The 16,877-nt window shown below is 36.7% G+C and overlaps 1 protein-coding gene across 2 annotated transcripts in view; it reads left to right on the top strand.

Moving 5' to 3' along the window:
- The window catches only part of Mmp2 (Matrix metalloproteinase 2), a 204,108-nt gene that overhangs the window by 14,753 nt on the left and 172,478 nt on the right, over positions 1-16,877 (top strand). The window lies entirely within an intron of this gene.

Genomic DNA, 16,877 nt, shown 5'->3' with positions numbered 1-16,877 from the left:
TCGATACTGTTAAATATCGATATTTTTTGCCCGATATTTTTAGTGTATCGATATTCTTATTTATGATACGTATCGATACGAAATATCGATATTTCTCTTGTATCGCCCATCCCTAACTGGAAAGTAGGCGCGAGCGATTCCGTGTGTCGTCGTTAATATTGTCATCACTCGAAACGCGGTATATATTATAGTAGCAAGTAGGTACTAGAAGTACAGAACTGCCACCATTCTCTAGAGACAGCGCGTATTGTGGATGATAAGCTTGCGCATTTCGATGAACTTTATCGAGTCAATATAGCTTAGTTGTGTAATTTGCAATGAAGAACGTGCGGAGTTATATTATACATATATAGCTTGTCGAATCATGTAATGGAAAGTAATACAACAATTATTTTATATACGCATACTCGGAATACTTTTGCGAGATTTATGTATTCGAAATATATTGCTCGCATAAACATTTAATTTCAATCGTGCGCTTTTCGACAGCTCATCGCGGCTTAAAAGCCATTAACCTGATTTATTAATCGCGTGGTATCAAAGTAAAATTTTACCAATGCCACCCTCACATTTTTTTATCATAACGAAACTCGCAAAACTGAGTCATCACTATATACGTTAGACTAATGAGCACGATAATTATCTTACCTCGTATTTCAATAATTATCAACCGCGTAAACTCGTCGTGGCTTGGTACGATCGTACCTTTTTCACGTTATCTTTTCATCACGATGTAGTAAAGCGAGGATCGCGTGTAATTATATCGCGAGTGCCATTTAAAATGCCGCGCGATCGTATTCTTGTGTGTGATTATAATTTTTGTAGGTGACAAAAAGCGTTGAAGGAACAATAGAGAACGAAGAGGCGTGACAACGTATCGAGGTATCGTTGAAATATTTGTTAGTTTATTTGTTATTTGCGAGATTATTTCGGGATTTAGATCGTATCGATATGCGTGTGGGATTGTACAATGCGTGCTCTACGCGATATCATCGGCCAAATTTAATTCGGTTTTAACATAAATTTTTTTTATTAAGCAGTCTGATAGATCCTGCATACTTTCTTTGTAAACTTTTTGAATTTTTGCAATATCTTCAAAATTGAAGAAAATATAGTACACGAAAATGTGCTGTGACGTCATACCTTATATGCGAAATCTTTTGAAGTTGCCGTCATCAAAGAAATTTAGCAAGCTATAACTTTCTCAAATTTAGGTTTTTTTTTAAATTAAAAAAGTACTAAAAATCGGCTTAGATTCTCTACATTAATTATGGATACCGCTTAAAAAAAATTTATGTTAAAACTGAATTGCTTACAATTTAAAAACCGGTGTGACATTTTCGTATCAGAATTTTTATTAATCTCCAGGATGCAGTATTAAAATATTGCATAGTGATTGTGAGATACAAAAGTTATACATATATATTTTTTAATCTCTCTTTATACAAAAATCTTATTCAAAACTCTATACAAAATCTACGTAATAATAGTAGGTACATAAAGGCCGGTTTTCACACGCAATGATTGGTGGCGCCAGGCCGCGCCAGTCGACTAACGCCAGTAAAAATGCAAATGTAAACACTTGATACAAACTGGCGCTAGTAATGTGGCGTTTACTGGCGGTTATTGGCCAAAGCATATAACCTCAAATTTGGAGGTTATATGCTTGCTGTCATTTACTGTGTGTTTAATAAATGTTAAATATTTTCCATAGTATACGCCAATCACTGTGTAAATACTTGTGAGTTTGCTAGTCGGTTCTGGCGCCAATGAATGCCAGTCAGTTGGCGCCACTAATCATTGCGTGTGAAAACCGGCCTTAATACATATGCGTTTACATTTTTAAATCTGAAGAAACACATATTTATCTTGGGTCAAAATTGTAATTTGCGAGATTTAATTAACTTACATTTATATTAAACCCAGACTGTTTATTAAATCACCATATTTAGACTCTGTGGCGGAGAGTAAAAAAAATAAAACTCTTATAGATTCAGATATATCTATAATAATTTAGTTAATTTATATCTTACGTAAACGTTATGATATTAATGCCATTAATAAAAAATAAGATTTCTCGTCGAAGAATAGATGTAAAGAAACGCGACATTTACGTAAAATGCTTTATGTGCGCTCTAATATAATGTGTTTCCCATAAAAGTTTCGAAACGCGTCTCTTCCGAGAAAGTTAGCGAGAAAATGCATTCTCGCCGTAGGACACGGCGTATCCATTCGGTTTATTTCCGGCGAATATACAGCATATGACACACGTTATATCTTCGATTCTTTCTATAGTTTCTATATAACTCGTCAGGAGTTCTATATATCTCGCGCGGGATATTCTGCATAGTTGCTACCGCGCACATTGCAGTTTTTGATTTTTCTCCGTCTCTTTCTCTTTCACTTGCTACAATACGTTAGCATAGCATTTACATACATTTTAATAATACTTACAACGATGTCTCATTAATCCAAATGGATGAATCGAATGAACAAAAAGGACGCGAGCGTAAAATTGCATCCGTAATCTCGCTTCGGTAAACTATGTATAATATATATACTTCGATGTATTTTATTTATGTAGTTGCCGCATTGCGGCCCGATTGCGGGACGCACCAGTTTGTCTCGAATATAAAAATCACTGAATAAAGTCAAAGCGAAAAAGTTTAGAATATGCTCTGAAAAAAAAATCTAACAGAAAAGTTTATCTCTCGATCAAATTTTCATCGAATAAATTTAAATTTTATAAATCAAAGTTGGAACAAGTATATATAAGTATAGGTATTAATCTTTTAAATTAATTTCCAATAGATTGCGTGTCGTCCATAAATCTCTAAATATAATATTCTTTTATGCGATTTAATATTGTAATATTATTTAAGATGATTTGCCAGATCTTGGAATATATTGCGTCTATCTGATTCACATTTGCTAAATGCGCCGATGATTCTGGACTGGAATATCCCAGATCCCAGCGTCCCCGTGTAGCTTACGTACATAGCGAAACGAATTTTGCAACATCGTCGGCATCGCGAATCTAATTTTTTTGAAAGCTTGTTTGTGTCGGTCTCCGCAACTCTTGGCGCAATCACGGACTCGCATGTAATTTCGCGTCAGAAAGGAAGAGACGGGGCCGTATCGAGAGCACTATCGCGTAATTCCGACCGTCCGACCGATCGGGGGAAACAGGGTGTATCTCTTGCCGCTAGAGATGTAGGGAAGGGCAATAAAAAGGAAGGAAAAGGAGCGCATTTCCATTCGGCCGATTCGCCCGACAGATCGTGTTGCTTTTGCATTCACTTACCGGATTCGTTTGCATTCTCCGGCGGGGCGGTAGGATGAAATGCATTTCTGCCAACGGTGCGCGCCACAAATTCTTTCTCCTTCTCGTCGTGTTTTCATCTCATGAGTCGATACTATCGAAATGACGGGACAAGCCTTGTCCTTTCCGACTACCGTGAAATTTTCACGGCGGAATTTTCGCGATTTGCGTTTCGCAGTAAATCGCTTCGGGAAGAGGAGCAGCTTATATTATAGGGATTCCCTTTGTTCTTTGAACGATTGAGCGTTTTATTACGATAGTAGTTTAAATCAAGTTTGAAATTCTTGTCGAATATTTGAATCTATTGTGTAGGTATACCTCAGTTTATGTTGTTATTACGTTGCTATTATTATTACATCTTTTTTACTAAAACATATATATGTATATATATAATAGGTATTTAATTTGACGGTATTACGTACTTAAGTAATTTACATATTAATTTTTAATTTTTATAACATTTACTGATTTTTCTTTTATTTTTTCTACTTTTTTCTAGGCGATTTGCTTTATTTATAAAATTACTTTTTATGTCTGTACCTTAGAGATAAAGGATATCGTATGTCCATTTTTGAACATTTCGAGAAAAGAAGGTTTAAAGTTTTAAATAAGGAAATGATATATTTTGCAGATATAAAATAAAAGTAGCAACTTTATTTATTAATTTTTTATAAATAAAGTATCTTAACTAACATGTTTAATAGTGCAATTGCCAGTAACACGTTGTACCTTGGTTTAAAAATTAGGCACTATAAAAATTTTCAATACGTCTTTTTCTAAACATTGTATCTTAGGAACTAGTAATAATATATATATATGAGACGCTTTATCATTATACAATTTAAGTTTCTATTATATTGAAAAATGTATTGACTCCATTTTGACAAAAACTGGAAATCTTTCACCTCTAAGGTACAGCTATATATTTCTAAGTAATGATTATACGATATTTAAATTTCAAATATTTAAATTTAAAAATTGAAATACCATAGTTCTTTGTAATTTCTTGATACACGGTTAATATGTCGTTAGTATGTGTGTCGTAGTTTTGAATTACGGCTGTATGAATTATGGCCTCCGTTTGTCCGCACCTTATTAAGTGCACAGCGCTTGTCGCTGTTCGGATGCACGCGGCGTTTCATTTTCCGTTGTGTTTTCACGTCCGGCGGCGCGCATTATTAACTTTCCTATTATCCTTAGAATTTCCGCATACTTTTGGCCGTATGCACATATTAATTTCCACTGTCGCCCGTTTATTACGCGTTTTGTGTTGATTTGCTTTTTCGTTTGGCCTTCTCTTTTGCGCGCGCTGCAGTTAGGATATACCGACCGCAGCTAGCTATTATACTATTTTGTTTTTCCGGCGGTTTTGCCACGACGAGATCTGTTCAACAAAAGCTCAGTAGCGGGATTCTGTAACTCGACTTAACGACACAGTTTCAGTATCGTTGCGCAGCTTTTTTACCTATATATATATATATACAATATATATATAACACCTATATGCTAAACGATACCGAAACTGTCGTTAAGGAGTTACAGAATCCCGCTATAGTTGTGAGATTATATTCGATAGTCGAGGTTATTTAACTCTTGACGTTTAAATCGCGATGTTTTACGTTACATCGTTAATTATCAGCTTGTTATGTAATTAAGTAGTATTTTTACTGAAACTATATTGCTTCTTTTAGACAAAAAAAAAATTAAGGCGTTCAATCCTCGCACTACAAAATTTCAATGAATAAGACGGAATTTTGCTTCTTTTCCTCAAGTTTAACTCAACTTTTTAAAAGAGTCCGTTTATTTTTCTCGCGGCGCATATCATTTCGACATCACGAAAATGTATATAAGCGAAGAGAGGAATATTTCGCTTTTGACAGTAAACGAAGCTTCCCGAGCGTTTCCCAGCTAGTTCGCGAATCGCGATGCAGTTCCGCTCACGAGCGTCTGCGACGTTCATGAGGCGCATTCACATCCGTCAGTTAGTTCCTTCTCGGATGCTTCTGCGGAAACTTCTTCGGACTGTGGATGAACGTGAATAGAAGTCGGGATTAACCGTCAGGGCATAACTCGCGCGTGAATAATTATGGAAAGTTCGCGGTGGGGGAGGGGAATTGCACGCGATTTGTAGATTTACTTTAGGCAAACACCATGATCGCGCGCGTACCTTCGCCGACGATCAGCAAACATAAATATGCAAATGAGCGAATGATGAGCAAATTCTGCGTTGAGATTGCAGAGAATCTCTCGATATGCATCGAGCTATATGCAGAGCTGAGCTTAACGGCGGCGTAATACAAGTTTCGCTTCGCTCCGCGAAATTAAGAACTAAGATGTGATCTCTTTATCGTAAATAATCGTAATGTCTTAAGAATATTATAGTAAAAAGTACTTACAATACAAGTAATGTATAATTATAATGAAATTATGATTCCAATCTGGAATAAGTGTCCAAACCGACATTAAATTTGTTCTTACACAGGAAAAAAGAAGTACTAAGCTTATATTAAGATAACAATCTATAATCTTGAAACGAGATTATATTGCGTTAAACGAAGAAAACTTGCTTGAATAAAGTTATTTATATAGTTAAACGAAATTTTGTATACTTTAACCAAGAAGAAGAGGTTAAAATAAAAAGTTGAGATTCTTATAAGTTCTGATTTGACACTTCTTTTTTTCCGCGTATAATTCTAAATAATACAAACGCGGTGTTTCAGTATAATTATTATAGTTAGCTTTTTTAATTGTCATTTTGGCGTTATTATTTCTTTCTACATTTTGTCAAAATCTTAACGAATGTAACTTTCATCGGAATAAAACACATTTAAGCCCCTTGCACAATGCTAGGCAACAAGCAATAGGAACAGGGAATAGAAATCAGAAATTATGTATAAAGGCAGAATAAACAGTGACACAGGCAATAGACACAGAGTTTCCGTCACGTTGGAAATTCTGTGCCTATATATATTGCCTGTTGCCAACCAATCATAGCATTCGAATTTTTTAGGTTGTAATGAACGATTTTTTGGTTATTTCCTGTTCCTATTGCCTGTTGCCTGGCATTGTGCAAGGGGCTTTATTTGACGTAAAATCGATAACAGTAAGAAGCCAGAAATTTAGATCTTTTCCAATATCTAAGTGGTAAAGATTTCAATGTATGGTTTCGCACATCATACGGTTTGCGCTTCACGGAGACATGCCTGGAATTAGCAAACGACTCCCGTACCGACCGCCTCGTTATTGTACACTTCGTGCGTGCGTACGTGCGTCGTGGGTGACTACCGCCTCGCTCTATTCGTGCTATATCGCTCGCGTCTACTACGTACCTCTATATGTCGTGCAGACACGAGGCGGATGACTAAGAGAGCCGCACGGTCGATCCCGAAAGTCGCTTTAGCTTATCGACTACAACACGCGCGCGTTGCTGCACGCGTATATACTTGGAGCGTCGCGGCGCCTGCGCCCCCATATCTTCCTCCCCTGCGGACGAACACGAAAACCATTTTCTGTCCGCTTGTGTTCGTGTGTCTGCCGCCGCGAGAATCCACCCTCGTTTCCAAGGGATGTTTCGAGGGCGATGCAGGACATCGATAATGCCATGAAAACGTAACGTCTGCCTGCCCGACTGTTTTGTACGAAACTTCACTAACGTGTCTCGAATCTTAACAAAAAGCGAGAAAAGACTATATATTTATAGTTTGGCTGTACGGATACTTTATGTAAAGATTGTGATGAAAATACGAAATTAAGTAAAATTTATATAGCGATAGATTTCAAACGTCACAATTTCAAACAGCACTATGTCCAAAATCGGGACATAAGACGTACATCTTTTAGCCAATATTTCGTAAGACATCTTTTAGACGTTTTACGTTCCGATTTTGGGCATGCGTGTGCTGTCTGGGATATTAGTCTTCTATAATTATATCGTACAAAAAAGATAAAGATAAAATAATAACCATGCTTAAAGATGCTCACGAAAATATTTAAAGATTAGAGACAGTCTCATTCGAATTAGCCGAAAATTCCGACATTCTAATAATATCCCGGCAAATATTGTTCGCGCTGTTTGACGGTGAGAAAGGGATCCTAGGAATAGTCGAAATGGAACATCTCGAGGGAAACATTTCGGACGTCTCGCAGCCGTATACGAATTCGTCTTTTGCGAGACGTGATGCATGTGATTCCAATTGAAATCGTTAAGTCCGGAGGGATTGAAAGCACTTAGGTCGGATCACGGGAGAAAGCTTCCCCAACTCGGCCACAACTCGTCTTTCGAAGATCTGCAGCGACAGGCGGACGCGACCGCAAGCAAGATGCTGTATTCTCCGGATACTTCGAGTGTGTATTGCAACACGACCTTGGCATTTTCATCGAACATTTCACCCCGAATGCGGCTATATACGTTACATTGCAACCGCATATCATGCACAGCGATATAAACGATGATATCGTTTGCCGTCAAGAGTTGGACCATTTTGCATTTAACGTTGAACTATGTACAGCGAGAATGCTTTTCGAGCTTACGTACCACATTTGTACTATTCATTTAGCGCTAAATACGCTTATTCCCGACTCTTGACTCACATTTGCTCGCATAACGCGGCCTTCGTGTTTGGATAACTGAGTTTCCGGCACAATAGTCATTTGTAAACGCGCGGTATATGTATATATGCGAACTCATCTCTTTCTGCAAATGACATAATTATATATATATAACTGCACAAGGTTCACTTAATAAGGCGCTATGCTATAATTAATTATACATCAACCATGTATGTGTGATTAAGTCTTATCTTGATTAACATTAATCGCTGTAAGGAGATAGCTATTCTTTTTTGTGCATAAGCAATTTGTTTTTCATGTCTTTTAGCTTTCATTTCCATCTTTTTATACTTTTCTCGAATACGCTTTAACAAGTACTGTAAGTCTTTTTCTCCAAAAAGACTAGAACACGCTATACTGGTTTTTAATTATTCTATAGATAGACTATATTTATCATCGTTTTAATATTTTAAAATTAACGAGGGATATTAATGAGATTGGGTTAAGGCCATGATTAAATATACACAAGTGATTTTTGAGGCGCGATATCGAGGGGTTAATCGATGATTTTGCCGCCATTAATCACGTTAAAAGCGTCCTCGTGGCGTGGCAGAGGATGACACCTCTTACCCTAGCTTTCAAATTATTGAAGACCGGGACTCTTTATCATAGCATCGTATGATTAACGGGTAGGGTTTACGGTTTCTCGGATATTGTCAGAAAAATATCACATTTCGCGCAATTATCGAACTTGCAATTTAATAAATTAATAAATTAATAATAAATTTCTAGAACAAAATCGAAGTATAACACATTTAGAGCTTCGCTTGCTTAAGAAAGTTTAAATGCAATTCGTGAATTGGAAGTTTTAACTAAAAGTTAGAGCTTTTTTGAAATGCATTTTACACTGATTGGAGAATTAAAACTTCGTATAAAGTTAAATGAAATTGTGAATTTACATATTTATGACACATATATTTTATTACTATAATAATATGGCATAAATTATTCTATGTTACGATAAGTTTGTGACGTCAAGTAGTTGCTCACGCAAAAATTCTTAAGTAACTGAAGTAACTTTGATAATGCATATGTTGCTTTTTTAATACCAGCATTATATTTGAATGAATATACTATATATATTGATCGTATGGATCTTGTATAGGTTATATGTATCTCATACGTTTATTATACTAGACACCACAGACGCGCGCTTCACGCGCGCTATTTAGCTTTAAGTAACATTATGCTATTACTATTACACTATTAACTCCTTGATACATACAACTGTCAAAATATACGATGACAGCTGCAAATGAAGTAAGCGCAGCGAGAGAACCAATCGGCATCGCGGAAAAGCGACAACGATAAACTTTGATAGATTCGAGTATCGACTTTACATCTCTTTGTAGATATGGATTCTTCAGAGAGAATATTAAATCGGTACTGTTGTACCGGAATAATTAAGTGCTTGAGAAATTGAAGGAAAGTTATTAAAATATTTGTCTTTTTATCTTCGAGCACGGTAATGTAAGTTAAAGCACGTTGAAGCATGATAATACAGCAATACATATAATATAAATTATAAAAATATTTTTTTAAATATTTGACTTTAATTAATAGTTTGACACACGTTGCAATTATAGTATATACCAATAATATATAATATCCGTATCTTATACAGCAATGTTTAGTTAGCGATACATTGACATATCGTTGATGTAATATGTTATATTATATATATCACTAATCTATTAATATATCACTATTCTGAAACACATACTTGTTGGATCTCACCTACGTCGGTGTTTGCCATCTGTCAGCGTCACTGGAAGCAAAAATATATATTCACAATGATATATGACATTTCTACTTCCAAGATATCGAGTGCTCCAATTCCACGATATTGACATATTGCTACTCCGAAACGAATCTTTTTTTTTCAGGTTCTGAACCACACGCCGGTCTCGTCGCTCGAGAGCGTGTACTTTATCAAACGCTCGGGGCCTTCGGTCTTACTTCGAAACCATTAAGCCGGGCATTTATATGCGATCGAGGTCGTTAACTGCAGGAAGCGCCAGCCAGCACGCGTACACGCAGAACTCTTGGAAGTGTGCGTCGTAACGTGCGTACATGCGTGCGTTCATGCGTGCATGCGTGAGTGCGTGCGGCGCATATCGTCATGTCTCGCGTACTCGGTCGTCGATGATATTCAATCATAATCGCTCGTCGAAAAACGGGGCTCGGGGCTCAACTCTGGTTTCGCGGAAAAAGGGAAAAAAGTTAGCGCCGTTACGCCCACGCGTATTGCGCTCACGCACGTCTAGACGCCAATCGAGATACATGCGTGTGCACGCGTGTGTATATACGTGCTCGTCCACTCGCTCGATTCTCAAGCGGAGAAAAAAGTGCCACGGTTGTGACACACGGTTGCGAACGATTCGACGTACATACGACGACGACGCCGACTGCCGTTCATTTAATTGCCGCGGTATTCAATTAACTTACCGTGTGGATTTATGCTTCGAATATCATCCCTGTCATCCTCTCATGACCCTCTTTTTTTTAGAGCTGTTCCAGGGTTGACCGTGATTTATTTTATTATTTTTCTGACTAAGAAGAAAATTTTTCGGGACATTCACTGATAAATAAATGGACAAAGGAACATAATAAAATTTTTTGGTAAACGCAAAATTATTTATTTCTATTATTTTTTTTAACTTTTCCGATGAAAATCTAACCTTTGAACCGAAATATAAAAATGTTCAATTAAAAATATATGGTATATGATTTTTAATGCATAAATAAATAAATTAATATCTTACAAAGCTGAGTAAACATATTTATTCTGATTTTGTGATCGTGTAGGTTACAGTTGAAACTATTATAGTTTTAATTTAAAGATTAACTTTATACTGTGCTGTTAATTTTTGTAAAATGTGTAAATTGAAATGCATAATGAAAGAAAAGTGTTAAACGATGCTCTTGTAATTACCAGCGCTCGACCCTAACCGGTTGATACAATTTCCTGTCGTGGTCGCAATATGTATTCGCATGCGAGAGAGTACCTACATCGTCGGCGTCGTGCAATGCAATTACGAAAATGGCCATGTCCCTCGTTATTCGTTAATATTCGACATTGATCTTTAGAATATTGAGAATATATCCTTGGAACTGAAGATTTCCAGGATCCCATAAGTGGAATTATATTTTTTGTGCGCATTTCTGATATTATTTCTTTGCGATCTTTCGAGTCGTTAGAATCTAGGATCTTCCTGGGATCCAGACGAACAATTTTTCTTTCGCGTGACATCTTTTCCGATGGCATTTTCTGTACCGTTTCGCATATAAGGATTCTCGCAGGATTCCCCGCGCGTTTCTCTCCGCGCTCCTTCTTTCCCTCGATCGCGAGCTGATCGTGCGTAAGATCGCCGCGGTGCATGCACAGGCGTGACTCGCATCGCTCACGAAGCCGCCGCCGTCGATTTCTCGCGACGAGACCGGCACGCCGTAATTAGCAACACATGTGGCAAACGTCGCCGGCAACGAGCAACCCCACCCACCGATAGATCGTGCCAACGTTCTCCTCGATCGTGACGTGCCCTCATACGGTATTGCGCTACCGAGTCAAAGGCTGCACACAATCGGGTTATTGCTCTGTGAGACCAATAACAATTTCGCAATTTCTGACTCTGAAGTGCTAGAGTAAAAGATATTGTATTAGCGTAGTAGCAGAAGCTAAATTCACGGAAAATATACGCGAAAATGCCTGGAAAATACATCTTTTGCATTATGTTTTAATAATGATATTTAATCAATTCAAACCAACATTGAGAAGCGATATCCTTGTTTTATTCGCATTTATTGTGTTCTTTCGCATTTCTACCAAGTTTGGGTTCCGTGATATCACTTCGAAAAAAAAAAACGACATTCCAATTAGACGGGCTAATTACCCGGAGCACGGTACATTACACCGAAACTCGAACAATTCTGGTGAATGTCAAGTTGGCTCGAGTTCTTGAAAACCGGCGCGGCGTTTTAAGCGTTCCTGATGATTATCCTAGCGACCGTGGAGCCAATGCGTAAAAAACAACCGGCTCCTCCCGATCGCGCAGCTGTTCTCGTCGTCGTGTATCTCAATTAACGATGAGTCCCCATTAGTCATTCTCGGCTAGGTAGGCAGAGGCCGCAGAGGCGGGCAGACGGTTAGGAGGAACCTCATCTGGACCGTGATGGAAATTGACTTCGATGATAGTCATTGTGAAAAATATTGTGACTCATTTACTCATGCTTTTCGTGTCGTACGTGACATTTTCCCGACCTCGGAATCGCGCGTTCGTGCTTTTCTTTCACCACACTCCTTTTGGAGAGTTTATTATCGGTAACGGGATCAGTTCGTTTAGCTCTATTTACGTCTGTCGAGTTATCTAATGATAACTTGATCACCGACGAGCTGATTCTCGCTATGAATCATTCCTGGGTAGTTAAGATTTATTAGGATGAAATGGTATTGTTTTAATGTGTAGGAACACGATATGGTATTGCGTGAAGTTCAGACGAGTTGAGAGCGCGAGAAGGTTCGAGAGAGTTCTGAAGGAATCTCCGAAGAGATCGGTCGTGCGTCGGAGGGCTCATGCCTTTGTAATCGCATCCCGGCGTATCGGTTCGTAATTCGTAAGTCCGTGCAATGGACTTCGCGTAGATGTAAAAGTGAAATACATATTAAATAAGCGTTATCTATCCTTGTCTTCTTTTCCCCTCAACACCACCCTCGTTTTCCTTCGTAATAAGCGGTGTCGATAATACCCGCGCCACGTAATCGAGGTCGTCCTGCAAATTCCTTCGTGAATACCGGTGAAACGATAATTATCAAAAGAAACATTCCCATTTACAATCAGAGTTGGGATTATCATCAAACATTTTACAGTTAAGATGGTCAAAAAGTTAAGATGGTCAAGTTTAATGCGTATTTATTATGTATAGATATGCATATGTATATGTGTATTAATTTTTAGTATAAATTATAATAAAATATTATACCACTAAGAAATGAAATTATTGATAAAAATAGATTTGGGATCTTATCACGAAAAAAAAGGATTCATTGCAACAGCAAATCTATTGTTAAATATGGAACAACTAACATTTTTTGCTGCGAGAGCTAATTAATTTTGCAATAATAGTAAAACCTTTTGTTGTAATAGCAAAAAGTTTTGCTGAACTTTGTTGTTGTAATCAAAGGTTTTGCTATTATTGCAAAATTAATTAGATCTCCCAGCAAAAAATGTTAGTTGTCTCTATAGTAGCAAATCCTTTTTTCCCGCGATATTTATTACGTTAAAAAGTTCTTAAAATTTGCTCACAAATCGATTTAATTAGAAAAAAATATTAAGAAATTGGATAAATATTCTAATTATGAAAATATCAGATTATTTAATAGGTACAATTAATAACGAAAGAATTGAAAGCGATTATATAATTATGACATTTATTATGTTTAAAATAAAAGATATATGTATTAGAAATCAAGATGTTAGGTGGCACTAAAAATAAATCTGTCAACCTTGTTACATTGAAAATTCAATCTTGTTAGATTGAAACATCAATCGATTGAGATGGAAGGTTCACGTAACCTCGGAGGGTATTAAGGAACTGTCATTTTTGGCAAGATGACGTCATCTTGGCGACGACCTCCTTGGCGCCGTTGCACAGACGTGTAGGTAGGTATGCATTCACACGTGTTTGCACGCGTGCATGTGTACGTGCGGCGCATGTGGGGCAAACAAAACGCTCCAAGGGAAGCGCGCTGACGCCATCAATTTCAGTCGAGCAATTGAGGGTGTAGCTATCCTCGCTTCTCCGTTACGCCCTACGTTCACGTCGTCGTCTCTCCATCGCGTTTCCGGCAAACAAATATTTACAAACACCGAAACGAGCTGCAATAAGCGCGCTCGATGTGCATCCGAATTGTCGAGCGTTCTACGGTTAGTTTCGATATAGAAATACAGAAATTGATTGGATCACATCGCTCAGGCATCCAACTTGGAATTTGACTTTATTCATTGCGCACCATATTGCTTTATTCTATATGCTTTTCAGAAACGATATTCCGCACACATTATTTTTCTCGCTATTTTTTAGTTTTAGTAGGTGTATCATTTGATTATTTTTCTGTACTAGAAGTTATAGAGCAAAAGAGTTATTGAAAGTGACGTTATGATAAATTCATTAATGTACTTGCAGCGTGTGTTTCACAGCGGGACGCGATCTTACAAACCGCGCTCTTCCGCGAATTGCACTCACGTCATTGTTTATTGGAGCTACAGAGGCGTATTTGTGAAAAATAGTTCCTAGCTATGGCAAGCACTTAAATTGCGCCTTTGTCTAAACATCTGACACTTATTTTTAATATAACTTTATCATAATATTAGCTCAAAAATATGTCAAGTTTGTTAATCTTTTATTTATAACATACATGAAAATTATAACTGCATCTCCCTTGCTTTCAACGATGATATTGGTGCTATGATGTTCTTAAAATCAGTTTTTACAGTTTCTTTTCTTTCTACACTCAGTAGAGTAAGATCACACAGTCTGCTTTGATCCACAGATTCGAGGCTGTCAAATATGAAAGTATTAATTTTAACTTGCTGAATGACCTCTCAATTATCTGTGTTAATGTACCTACGTCTTAAATATATTTTTTGTCATTTACAAGCCCTGCATCTTTAGTTAAACTCTGTTTAATAATTTAATCTCGACAGATATCTTATCATCCTTCCTGAAGAACAGCTGTCCGTAACTGTAAAATATGTTATTTTCTAGCGTTATCTTATATCAAAAACAATGAGCCACAATGAATAAAAATGTTATAAGCTTAAAAATACACGAAAAAATAAAAAGAATGCATGAGCCATTATTTACATCAAATATATACAATATTTCTTATTATTTTTATATTTTTTTAGGAGATAAATGTAAAAACAACAACTTATGGTCTTATTTGATTTAGTACGGTATCAGAACTTCAAAAGACTTTTTCCTTTTATCTGAGTTTTGTAAATGTTTCTCTCGAATATATAGATACACACACGAGACTGTCGTATAACTGCATATGAATGAAATATTTGGTAATTTACTGGTTTAACGAAGGAAATAAAACCTTTCACAAAAATTTAGGTATTAAATTCGGTTGTCAGACTGTTTTGTCTTTTATATACATTAATATATCTACCGCGCTTGAGAACATTAGGCCTTACTGAGTTAATTGCGCCCTCGTTCTCAAGTAACGCCTAAAGCACGTGCCATATCCATCTTAGATACGCTTCTGTGGGGCTATGCATATGTGACATTGACGTCAAGGCATTGTTCCGTTTGCAGGATTTAACAAGACGACGATACGCCGAACGATCTCGGTTTAGGATTTTCCTTCCTCTTTTCTCGGGAAAACCGCGCCTGTAGGAAAACGAGATAATGATACGTCGAAAAGGGATTAAACGTCACGTTAAAACTCCTGTTTTCTGTTCGGATAATACTATCTTATCTTTATAGCTTTTATCTACCTCAGGGTCGTCTTAACGCATGCACTATTAACTACGAAGGTCGGTACGAAAGTAATATGCCTCCTATTTTTTTTCTTTCAAATCTGGCGCCATAGAAAATTTTGCGTTTCTGACTGAGTTGTTACTGCACGGAAAAAAAAGATGTATCAACAGCATCAGTGTAAGTTGAGATAAAATTTATTGATGTAACACATCAATATCAATAAATAAAAGACATTAGATAATTGTTTTAATAATTTAAATGTTTGGTTTAATAATATCCAATTGAATTAACTATTTATGTTTGTAGCAGCCCGTGACGTCGACGTTTAATTGAAGCAACTTTATTTTTTTCCCCGTGTACTTGAAGTCTGAAGTTGCACTATGTTGAGTGGCGTTGTGATCAGTTACGTGAGTTTGTCACACGACAGCGCAGTTCAAACTGGTGTGTGTTTCAGATATGCGTATAACAGACAAGGGCGGTGATTGAATTTCTTGCCGTGGAAGAAATGAGTCCTATTGAAATCCATTCGCATTTCAGAAATGGTTTTATCATAAACATTTCTGTGACGCGAACGGATTTCAATGGCTGCGTTTAGCAGAAAAAAACAACTCAGCGAGCAGTGATTTTTTAAAATGACTGGTTTTTGGCTTTAGTTTTTCCCTGGATCCAAATGTAGCAACCAATCGTAATAAAGAATCATTTCGCGCTCATTGAGCTGTTTTCTCCGCTGAACGCAGCTATTGAAATTCATTTCTTTCACGGTAAGAAATTCAGTCGCTGCTCTTGTTTGGCACGCATATCTGAAACACACACCAGTTTGAACTGCTCGTGTGACACAGTCACGTAACTGATCACAACGTCACTCAACATAATGTAACTAGAGAGACTTCAAGTAACAACTCAGTGAAACGCAAAATTTTCTATAACGCCAGATTCGAAAGAAAAAAATTAGGAGACATTTACTTTCGTACCGACCTTAGTAGATGAAGATAACCTTTTAAAAGATGCACGAGGATCTTTTTGGATTTAGATGGAATAAGTCGATAAATAAATTTATTTTACAACACAGATTCGTAAAACGGAAGTACTAAATAACAGGCAATACTAGATCGTGGATGTGTATAGTAAGATATCTAAAAGTAAAGCTATATGAATTATTTGAATAATTTTTATGGGCATAAAAAGTAAGATGTATAAATAAAATAAAATATTTTCTTATGCCTATTACAATTAATATATATTTTTTAAATTATGACTATGCACAATTATTGAGAATTATTCAATTTGAATAAATCAAGAAGTTATCTCGTGTAGGTAATTAGTTCTTTCATTAAATTTACTAGTGCTATAACTCTATGTTACTGAAAGCAAACTGCAATTTATTCTCTTTCTTCTTTTCACTTTTATCATATTGACGTCTTTTTCCATCTTCTGTTAAAAGATATATAATACGGCGCACTTC

Source organism: Temnothorax longispinosus, chromosome 9 (genome assembly GCF_030848805.1).
Source record: "Temnothorax longispinosus isolate EJ_2023e chromosome 9, Tlon_JGU_v1, whole genome shotgun sequence".
In the NCBI taxonomy this organism is placed as follows: Eukaryota; Metazoa; Arthropoda; class Insecta; order Hymenoptera; family Formicidae; genus Temnothorax; species Temnothorax longispinosus.
Note: the sequence above shows the minus strand (reverse complement) of the source record. Positions and strands in the feature narration are given on the sequence as shown.